We start from the raw sequence: 9,686 nt of genomic DNA, 5'->3' as shown, positions 1-9,686 counted from the left end.
TGCGTGCGCGTGTGTGTGTGTGCGTGCGTGCGTGTAATAAAATATTTCCACAAAAATAAACCTAATACTCTCAAAGTGACACAAAAACAAAATTATTGCGGCATGTCTAAGATAATCACATTAAGTGCTAATTTCTCAGAATATTTATTTTTTCACACGAACGGGAGTAAAATGGATTACAAACTCGCAGGTGTGCTCGGCTCAGGTGTTCCCATAAACACGGTAACCCTGGCTTAGGCGAAGCCCCTGAAGGATGCCTGGACGTACAGCCCTGCGAGTCTCGAGGAATAAAAAGAACAACATATTACGCACACCTCGCCATAAATTCAGAGTCCAAATAAAAATATCTAGGATGTAAATTTTATGCTGATAGGACCACAAACAAATCATCCGTTTTGCGCCTTGAGTGCCGCGGCGAGGGTGACTCACGGCGCCACTCTGGCCGTTACTGCTCCCGACGGTGCGATGAGGCGCTAAATGGCCACCTGGACGTAATGCACCAAACACCGCACACACTTACCTGCGGCTCAATCTTCCACTCCGTTAGGCGGGGCTCCTCCCGTCTGCTGCCCGTGATGGAGGGGCGGAGTGCAGGGGGAAAGGGGGGACGGGTGTCTGCCGCCGCCTCGCCACATTTGCGCCACACACCTGCTCGGAAAAAAAGTTTCCACCTGAGAATAACGAACACTTTTTATAATGAATTTCAAGTTTAAAGTAAAAAAAAAAATCACCTTATCACTACAACCAGAACTAAGAAAAAAACATGAAAAACTGGACCGGACTACTTTCGGAAAGCGGGTTATTATCGATGAGCTCTCTATTGTTGTGCGTGAAATGAAGGGTTTTATTAATAATGCGTTCTCCTCGTCATCATATATGGAAAGGAAAAAGATAAGTGCCCAAAGAAGAATGCAGAGATAAGTGCTTGGAATCATTACGATATAATTGTAATTGATATGAAAACTACAAAAAGACACGAAAATAAACAATATTCGAAGACATATTAAAGACAAATAAAATCAAGAAATAGCAATGGACAGGATACATATGTAGGAGAGAAGTCGGCAGAGAGATGAAAAAGGGTCACAGACTGGAAAATTACCAAAGGGAAGACCGTTCACTAAATCGAGTCATGGAATTCAGAAGAATATAGAACGCTTACACTGAGACAGGAAACTAGACGCTCAGACAGAAATTATTTGAAACGCTAGGGAGAGTCCCATGTCTTGACGGTGAATAGTACAGGTTAATAATGATGATGATGATCTATCCCTACATTTATGACTTCATACCAAAGTGATTGAAAGTTTATATAAATTTTCAAAAAAAGTTTAAATAAGATTGTAAAGTTGAAATAGTGACGTAAATTTAAGCCTTGATAAAGGAAAACGTGGTACTTGCCATAAATTCCACTACTATCAACAGGAGGCCGAGCTAAAATTAAATATTTAAGCTGTGTTCATTTTTTTTCTTCTGCAATGTTAAAAAAAAATACTGCACTCCGAACATCCTGGATCACGCAGTCCGCTTTTCATTGTTCGATACGAGTCTCCATAAATTCTGAAACGACACCACCTAAAGAATTATATTTATGGAGGGGCCAAATATTGTATGCGTGCAAGAGCTATGTGGAAATACTCTGTCGCTCTCTCTCTCTCTATCTTTCTATATGTCTTTCTATCTATCTATGTCAAACTGTATATCTTCCACAAGCTATTTATGCCTGTGTATATGTCTGTGAATGTGGAAATACTCTATCTATCTTTCCATCAATCTATCTCCAACGCTACTTTATATCTTCTTCAAACTATTTTTTTTTTATATGTGTGTATGTGTGTGTGTGTGTGTGTGCGTGTGTGTGTGTGTGTGCGTGCGTGCGTGCGTGCGTTTCATCCTCCATCCCCGAGGCCTCACCACACTTGCGGTCCACAATGTAATATTTCTTGAAGGCTTTTGTGGGAAAATTTCAATATATATTTTCGAGGCCCTGTAACCTGCAAAGGAACATCCATGAAAAAGGTCCCTGCAAAAATCAAGCTGTTTTCATACCTCCGCTCTCTCTCTCGGCGCCATACATGTATTTTCTCTCGCTCCGGGACTGTTAACATTCATGAAGTTTCTATAATCTCCTGAAGGTGAAAGTTTGTCTTGCATTTGTATTCCTTGAGGGAGTTGGGAGAAGATAAGCTGTACGAGAGTGAGTGCTCCCCCCCTCTCCCTCTCTCTGTCTGTCTCTGTCTCTCTCTCTATCTCTAATTATTTATCCACATCTCTCTCTCTCTCTCTCCTGATACACGACTTCATATTTTCAGCCAGCTTCCCTTTCACGTCCATTATTTTTTTTCTTTTAGCATCAAATATTTTCAGTCTTTTTGAATCTTTCCTTTTCTATTTTTCGTTTTTCCATTTATTTTTTGTAGCGGCTTCCTTCCTCCTGTTTTCTTCCCTTTAACTTCTCTTAATTCCCTTTTGAGTCTCCTTCGCCTTCCAGTCTAGTCTTTCCCTTCCTTCCATTATTTTTGGGGTCGCCGTGGCATTTATCGTTCTATTATAATCTATCTCTCTTTTACCTTTATAAGAAAATTGCTATCCTTTCCCTCTCATATTCTTTTCTCCGCCTCGCTGGCTTTCAACAAATGTCTTTCCTTCATCTGACAAACGCATCTCTCTCTCTCTCTCTCTCTCTTTTCATATTTTATTTCTTTTTCTTAGTCCTCGTCTTACTCTTATTACTCTCTTTCTTCTTCTTACTATTATTATTACATTTTCATTATATTACCTTTTTCTTTTACTTTTTCTTCCTCTTCTTCTTTTTCTTGGAAACTATATGAAGTCTGAGAGGGCACAAAAAGGAGAGATTTATGACACATCTACAGTACAGGATGTGAATTATGATGGAGGAGGAGGAGGAAGGCGGAAAAATGAAGAAACAGTAGACAGAAAGGAGAGGATGAGAACAAAGAGCAGCAGCAGAAGGAAGAAATATAAGAAAATAAGCAATGTAGACGTTAAAATAATTGAAAGAATACTTTTAAAATATAGCAGTCAATACTGAAGGAAGAGGAGGAGTTGGGGGAGGGTAAGAGGATCGAGAAAGAAGTAAGGGGTAAAGAAGGGGGTAGCAAGAGGAAATGTGGAAAGAAAAACATGAAGGAAAGAGACCAAAGGATCGAAAAGAGAAGGACGAGGAAAAGAAGCATAAGGATCAAGAGGATGAAAACGAATTAGAGGAAGAGAATCAAGAATAAGCAAAATGAATATAATAATAATAATTCATAAAAATAATAACAATGATAATAATTATAATAGTAATGTAGTAGAAGTAATAGTAATAATAATAGTAGTAGTAGTAATAGTAATAGTAGTAGTAGAAATAGTAATCGTAGTAGTAGTAATGCTGGAAGTAGTAGTAGTAGTAGTAGTAGTAGTAGTAGTAGAAGCCGCAGTAGTAGTAGCAGTAGTAGTAGTAGTAGTAGTAGTAGTAGTAGTAGTAGTAGCACGACCATCAGGATCCACTGGAAGAAGCCTACTGGCGCAATAGGCCAAGACGTAAAAAAAGAAAAAAAAAAGTAGTAGTATGATGGAGGAGGAGGAGGAGGAGGAGGAGGAGCAGCAATAGTAGCAATAATAATAACAATAATAAATAGAATGCAACCAGGAAGAAAAAAAAAAAGCAGCTTGTGCATCTTGAGAAGGTTAAAAGAAAAAGGACATCGCCGTAGACCAAAGGAACAGAAAAGGAAAAAAAACAAGAATTTGCACGTCCGCGTCCTCGTCCTCGTCCTCGTCAAGTGTAGCGTGTCGAGAGTATTCCAATACGCAGAAAGATTAACAGCCGGCGTGATGAAAGGGCGCCTTGCTTGAGTTCAGCTGGACTGAAACAGCGAGGGCGAGCGGATGAGAGAACAGAGTCTAGACCGTCTCTTGAGAGGGAGCGGCTTTAGGATCTGAGGCGGTGAACGGAGAGGCAAAGAGGCAGGGAAAGAACAAGTGGAAGGCCGGAATGAAAGATGAAGACAGAAAGAAATGGGGAGGAGAAAAGAGCGGAGAGAGAGAGAGAGAGAGAGAGAGAGAGAGAGAGAGAGAGAGAGAGAGAGAGAGAGAGAGAGAGAGAGAGAGAGAGAGAGAGAGAGAGAGAGAGAGAGAGAGAGAGAGAGAGAGAGAGAGAGAGAGAGAGAGAGAGAGAGAGAGAGAGAGAGAGAGAGAGAGAGAGAGAGAGAGAGAGAGAGAGAGAGAGAGAGAGAGAGAGAGAGAGAGGGGCACAACTCACTCGATAGGCCGAGGTGTCCGTTAGCGCGCACGCGCAAGTGTGTGTGTGTGTGTGTGTGTGTGTAGGTTGTTAGTTAGTTAGGTAGGTAGGTAGGTAGGTAGGTAGGTATATAACTGGGCAAGTAGATAATTCACTGGACAGGAGGGTGGATGTGTGAGTATTATAGAAATAGCAAAGGTTACATATGTGGCATACGATATTGCTATGTATTGCGTCGGCGCTTATCTGGGTTTCATCTTCCCATGAGTCTGTTGTGAGTAGGAAGCCATCACCCCAGAATACAACTTCTTCAGGTAACCATTTACCGATGAACCCGACACGAAGGGCAAGCGGCACTGTGAGCTGCGCGCCCATTGTCTATGAGGTATCACCCTGGCCCGCTGATTCGTAGCTATATTGGCGTGCTAACCACTACATAAGAGCTTCTCAACTGATGGCCCGCGGTCCGAGTCCGGACCTTCTGAGTGTTGCAGCTGGACCACAGGCTCCGGGAGAAGAAAAATATAATTAAATAACATGAAGGTCCTGGCGATGGATTCTTGCAAGTGTATTTCCTCGATTGGCGGTAGGGCCTACAGTGCGTCGAGGATATACACTTGCAAGAATCCTTCGTTAGAGGACCTTCCTGTCATTTAATAATATTTTTTTTCTCCTGGAACCTGGAGTCCATCTACAATACTTATCTAGACCTCTGCATACATTTGAACTTATCTAACTGGACCTTTACTTTAATTAGTTGAGTAGCCCTGCACTACATCATTAAAGCGAGGAATAGTATTTCATAGCAGGCACGTAGGAAAGCAAAGATAAAGTAGGTATGCAGGTAGGAGGTTAATTGTGTAAGTAGCTAGAACAAGGACATGCAGATAGACAGATACAGATTGGTAATTTTTTTTTTTTTTTTTTTTACAGCAAAGGAGACAGTTCAAGGGCACAAAAAAGTAAACATTAATAAAAAAAAAGCCCGGTACTTGCTGCTCCTAAAAAGAATCAAAATGAAGTAATTGGTTAGTTAGGTATGCGTGTGCGAATATAGCCTGGCAAATAAAGAAAAATTGAATACCATGATTCTGACTCCCGCTACTCAAAGGCGTTAATATACTTGTGTATTCCATAAACTAATTACAACAGAGTATTTAAAAAAAGGACCCATGATTCCGATATGTAGGTATGTGTATGTACACAACTGTTTAACTTTTATCTCCATAACTGAACTTAACTAATTATAACAAGGTGCCACACCGAACGATGTAGTTTCTTTTCCAGTGAACGGCGTGTAGTCCAGTATGTGAAGTTATAGAATGTATATCAGCGATAGGACACGGGCACCTCATCGTGTTATGTAAAATAAAACAACAACTAAGATGACGATGGTAAATTGCAGAGGTCTGAGGTATGAACTTGTTTATATTTCACAGTAAATGACTTATATTCCAGTGCGTCAGTTTCGGGATGTACCACCACGACCACTGCACCAAGAAATTTAAAAAAAGGCAAAAAAGTATATTATGTTGGTGAATAAAGACGACACACGCTGCACGGATGAGGAGGCGATTCTACAGAAATGCAGTACTGATATATACTATTGCACAGACACATACTACAGTGATGCTATACACTGTTATACTTCCATACTGCTTTATAGTATTAAGCGTTGCCATCTCTATATACGTATACTAAACCCCTCTATAATTCTGTCCGTCCCAGTGCGCCCATCACCACCTGGCTGCCATTCTCACTGTCTGCCTCCGCCAACCCGCCGCCTACCACGCAACCCGCTGCCTCACCACTCACTCTGCCTCCATTATTAACACTCGCATCCGGCGACCCCGCGCGACGCACACTCTATTCGACGCTAGATTTCTACTTTATTATGTGCTCTATGGGACTGTCTACCCAGCAGCGCCAAACAATTGAAGTTGAATCGCTATTGACGCAGCTCACACACAAAGAAAAAAAGTAATATAGAGAATAAGTTTGTGTCTGGATACACCAAGCTGACTCCTTGGCTGAAATATGTAGCAAAGGTCCGTGCTGTCCAAAAAAGTTGAAATTTATTGTGCTCAGAGAGAGAGAGAGAGAGAGAGAGAGAGAGAGAGAGAGAGAGAGAACGCGACAGACAGACACTTTCAACGCTTTTTGTGCGCCTGTCTGTCTGCCTGTCTGTCTGTTTCTCTCTCTCTCTCTCTCTCTCTCTCTCTCTCTCACACACACACACACACACACACACACACACACACACGGACGAATGGACCGCGTTGTCTGGTGGATCGGTACGCCATTCATTATCCTCAGCAAACACGCAGCGGGCCGCCGAGAGAGCCTGTGCACCACGGGAACAATGGCCCACTCGAACTGACTAGACTGGTGCCCCGCCCCTCCCAGCCCTTTCTCTCCCTGAACCATTACTACGCAGAAATAAAGAGGGAAAAACGCCAAAAAGATCATTCAAGAGACAGAGCCTAAATACGGATATGCAAGCTTTAATTTGTGGCTTACCTTCCGTGATGCTGTGCAGATAGACCTCAATAGGCAGCATATCAGGTGTGTGATTTCCAGGTGTGAACAGTGCAGGTGAAGAGCGAGGCATCTGTGGGAAGTCCAAGAAAGAAAAGTTGTAGAGTGGAGTTTACACGTGTTTAAAGACGGTGTTAAGGTAGGGATCTCGGGGAAGTACAAGAAGTGAAAGTTATCTGAGAAGCTCCGATCACGTACCTCATGAGAATTAATTAGCTGGAAGACAAGATACTAAAATTTCTATATTGTAAGGATTCACACTAATTATGGAGGAGAGCGGCTAAAATGGAAAACGAAGATATGGATTCAGTTGAAAAAAAAATGAAAACAGTTAGTTACACTTGTATGTTCATTATTTCACTTATAACTAATATATTGAAGTTCCTAATATGATCGTTTTTTCGCTCAGATATCATGTTTGCTTGCGCCACTTTAAAAGACTCGAACTTTCTACTGCGAGCAAGCTGTCGTAATGAAAAGCAAAGTCGTAAAGCTAGAAGGACACTTTATGAGAGAAAAGTGATGGACGATAGAAAAGGAAATTATCACTGCTGATTGACACTGTGGGAGAAACAAGGTCGCGCGCCTCGACAGCGACGTGGCTCTATTAACTCACAAGAAATAAGTGGAAGCGGAAGGATAGAGAGTGATTCAATAATATTCTTAAGGAAAAGTGTAAAAATATACAAGACTAACAGTCAGATGTCCAAGACTTCACACCGTCAATCAAGATAAAAATCTGCAATAAAGTAAGTTTTAGAGCGGACATTAATCAACTTCGTATAGCTAACTAAAATCTTTTTTTTTTACATCAGTGGACACGGCTGAAGGACAACAAAAAGGGGACCAAAAAGAGCCCGCTACTCGCCGCTCCCATAAAAGATAACAGTAAAGAGTAGCCAAAAGAGAGGTCAATTTCGGGAGGAGAGGTTTCTTGATACACTCTTCTTGAAGGAGGTCAAGTCATAGGCAGGAGGAAATACAGACGAAGGAAGGCTGTTCCAGATTTTACCAGTGAAGGGGATGAAAGAATAGAGGTGCTGGTTAACTCTTGCACAAGGGGTTTGGACAGTATAGAGATGAGCATGAGTAGAAAGTCGTGTGCAGCGGGGCCGCGGGAGGGGGGGGGGGAGGGGAGGCATGCAGTTAGCAAGTTCAGAAGAGTAGTCAGCATGAAAATATCGATAGAAGATAGAAAGAGAGGCAACATTGCGGCGGAATTTAAGAGGTAGAAGAGTATCAGTAAGAGGAGGAGAGCTGATGAGACGAAGAGCCTTAGACTCCACTCTGTCCAGGAGAGCTGTGTGAGTGGAACCCCCCACACGTGATATGCATACTCCATACGAGGGCGGACAAGGCCCCTATCAATGGAAAGCATCTGTGCGGGAGAGAAGAACTGGCGGAGACGGTACAGAACGCCCAGCCTCGAGGAAGCTGATTTCATAAGAGAAGAGATATGAAGTTTCCAGTTGAGATTTTGAGTTAAGGATAAACCGAGGATGTTTAATGTTGAAGAAGGTGATAGCTGAGTGTTGTCGAAGAATAGGGGATAGGTGTTTGGAAGATTGAATCGAGTGGATAGGTGGAGAAACTGTGTTTTTGAGGCGTTAAAGGACACCAGGTTCTTTTTGCCCCAATCGGAAATAATAGTAAGGTCTGAGGCTAAGCATTCTGCAGCCTCCAGCCTGGAATCGTTTAGTTCCTGTTGGGTGGGTCTTCTATTAAAAGAAGTTGATTGAAAAAATAACAGATACAGGACAAGGCTTCATATATTTCTTGTGTGAAAAAATGTTGTTATTATCTATTTTTTGAGCCGATAATGACTGAGTTTCTATAAGATGATAAAAAAAATTCTTGAATAAGGCATGCAATAAAAGTCTACGGTAATATTCACCCATATTTGAGTATTACTTTTTAGAGCCGCGAGTTAGTGACACAAAATGAACATGATACAGACTTTTCCGATTAAGGGCTGACAAAAACCAAGAGCGTTGCTGCTTAATGCTTATAGCCGAGTGTCCATTACGAGACTTTGGGCGTCACACAATTCCGCCGCGTTTTAGTACCGACTTGGAATCAGTAACGGCTACACTACCATGGCTGGCGACGTGGCAGTGTAATAACAGTACGTAGTGAAGTAAAGTGTCTCAAGAAAAGAAAAGTAGATTGTCAGCTTCCTTCATCATGTGCAATATGTGACGAAGAGCAGATTTAAAAATATATGTGCAGTAATCGTGTCAAAATATTTTAATTAATATATTAAATAAATATGATAGATTTTATAATGAGTAATACTAAATATATAATGAGTAGCAATAAATATATAATGTTATTATTCATGCATTTATCTTCATGCCAACACACACACACACACACACACACACACATTTACACACCGACACAGATCGAAAGACCTACAAACTCCGCCTAACATTCTTACCACCTCCCATCCACTCATTCACCCATTAATCCTTTCACACACTCATCCATCAAACCATACATAGCTACAGCCAGCTATCACTCCTTTCCTCCATCCACCGATCAATCCACTCCAGCATTCATCCCGCCATCCCCCTCCCCATCCTTCCGTCCAGACACACATTCATACATTCAAAGCCTCCCACGGTCGTCGAGTAATACGAATGAGACCGCACACGCTGGGCCCGGGACAAAGACAACACAATCCCAGAGTAAAGAGAAGGACGATTAAGAAAGATTCACCCTCGCCACGCCGCCTCCGAATCGCGCTCATCTCCGGCGAATCCATCGACTTGTAAGATTAAAGACAAGAAACGCGACGACGCCCTTTGAACAAACGCCCTGGCCTCGAGATGGCGCCAGTAGGAAAGAGAGGGAGGGAGGGAGGGAGGAGGAGGAGGAGGAGGAGGAGGAGGATAAA

The 9,686-nt window shown here is 42.1% G+C and overlaps 1 long non-coding RNA gene across 2 annotated transcripts in view; it reads right to left on the bottom strand.

The window, feature by feature from the left end:
* Window positions 1–364: 364 nt before the first annotated feature.
* Window positions 365–9,686, bottom strand: part of LOC126992259 (uncharacterized) — a 95,767-nt gene continuing 86,445 nt past the window's right edge. For both annotated transcript variants that reach the window (XR_007746394.1, XR_007746393.1), the window contains exons 4-5: window positions 6,770–6,860; window positions 365–648 (exon numbers count right to left, since the gene is read on the bottom strand). This is a non-coding gene — a long non-coding RNA (uncharacterized LOC126992259). The remainder of the gene's footprint in view (window positions 649–6,769; window positions 6,861–9,686) is intronic.

This window comes from Eriocheir sinensis, unplaced genomic scaffold (genome assembly GCF_024679095.1).
Source record: "Eriocheir sinensis breed Jianghai 21 unplaced genomic scaffold, ASM2467909v1 Scaffold429, whole genome shotgun sequence".
Lineage (NCBI taxonomy): Eukaryota > Metazoa > Arthropoda > Malacostraca > Decapoda > Varunidae > Eriocheir > Eriocheir sinensis.
This window is presented reverse-complemented; position numbering and strand designations above follow the sequence as displayed.